The sequence below is a fragment of the Corvus brachyrhynchos genome, unplaced genomic scaffold (genome assembly GCF_000691975.1).
Source record: "Corvus brachyrhynchos isolate BGI_N302 unplaced genomic scaffold, ASM69197v1 scaffold1390, whole genome shotgun sequence".
Classification (NCBI taxonomy): domain Eukaryota; kingdom Metazoa; phylum Chordata; class Aves; order Passeriformes; family Corvidae; genus Corvus; species Corvus brachyrhynchos.
Genome location: NW_008235771.1, coordinates 1 through 1,328, shown reverse-complemented (window position 1 = coordinate 1,328; position 1,328 = coordinate 1). Strand labels below are relative to the sequence as shown.

General features: G+C 51.6%; 1 long non-coding RNA gene across 1 annotated transcript; it reads right to left on the bottom strand.

The window, feature by feature from the left end:
- Positions 1-24: 24 nt before the first annotated feature.
- On the bottom strand, positions 25-1,234 carry LOC108444757. The gene is made up of 2 exons (XR_001859424.1): positions 1,147-1,234; positions 25-125 (listed from the first exon to the last, which is right to left on the bottom strand). It is a non-coding gene; the product is annotated as an uncharacterized LOC108444757 (long non-coding RNA).
- Between the last annotated feature and the right edge of the window lie 94 nt (positions 1,235-1,328).

Genomic DNA, 1,328 nt, shown 5'->3' with positions numbered 1-1,328 from the left:
TTGCGGATCTCGTCCATCTCGTGGTTTTTGTCGTTCACCTCCGACTTCTTGGCCAGGTGCTGGTTCTTGAGGTCCTGCAGCTGCGCCATCGTCTCGTCGATGATCTTCATGTGCCGCTGCTCCTCCTGGGGAGAAACACCCCAAAATCACCCAAAACAGCCCAAAATAACACCCAAAGTCATCCCAAAGAACATCCTAAATCACCCCAAAATCACCCCAAATCCTCGATGATCTTCATGTGCCGCTGCTCCTCCTGGGGGGATGAAACACCCCAAAATCACCCAAAACAGCCCAAAAACCACCCAAAATCACCCCAAAAAGCACCCAAAATCATCCCAAAAAACATCCTAAATTACCCCAAAAAACTTCCTAAATCATCCCAAAATCCCCCCAAATCCTCGATGACCTTCATGTGCTGCTGCTCCTCCTGGGGGGATGAAACACCCCAAAATCACCCCAAAACACACCCCAGTGCCGCTGCTCCTCCTGGGGGGCACCAAACCACCCCAAAATTACCCCAAAATCATCCCAAAACAACCAAATTTCCCCCAAAAGTTTCTCGAGCTTCTCCACCTCGGCCTCATCCTCGTGCTCTCCCTGTTCCCACCTCAGCTCCTCCCTCCCTGTGAGCGCCCAGAGACCCCCAAAACTCCCCCCAAACCACCCCAAACCGGCAGAAAAAAACCCAAAAAAACCCCAAAACAAAAAAAAAAACGAAAACCCCCCCAAAAAAACCCCAAAACCCAAAAAAAACCCAAAACCCCCCAAACCTTCTGGAGCTTCTCCATCTCAGCCTCATCCTCGTACTCTCCCTGTTCCCACCTCAGCTCCTCCCTCTGTGTGAGCGCCCTGAGAACGCCAAAACCCCCTCAAAAATACCCCAAACTCCTCAAAAATTACCCCAAAACTCTCCCAAAAATCCCAAAATCATCCCAGAACAACCAAATTTCCCCCAAAAGCTTCGGGAGCTTCTCCATCTCTCCCCTGTCCTCGTGCTCGTCCTGTTCCCACCTCAGCTCCTCCCTCCCTGTGAGCGCCCTGAGATCCCCAAAACTCCCCCAAAGCCATCCCAAACCGTCAGAAAAAACCCAAAACCCCCAAAACCACCCCAAAAAAACCCCAAAACCCCCCAAAAAAACCCCAAACCTTCTTGAGCTTCTCAATCTCAGCCTCATCCTCGTGCTCTCCCTGTTCCCACCTCAGCTCCTCCTCCTGCTCCTCCCTCCCTGTGAGCACCCAGAGACCCCCAAAACCACCCCAAATCCCAGGAAAAAAACCCCAAAAACCCCCAAAAAACCCCCCAAAAAAACCCAAAACCCCAAAAAACC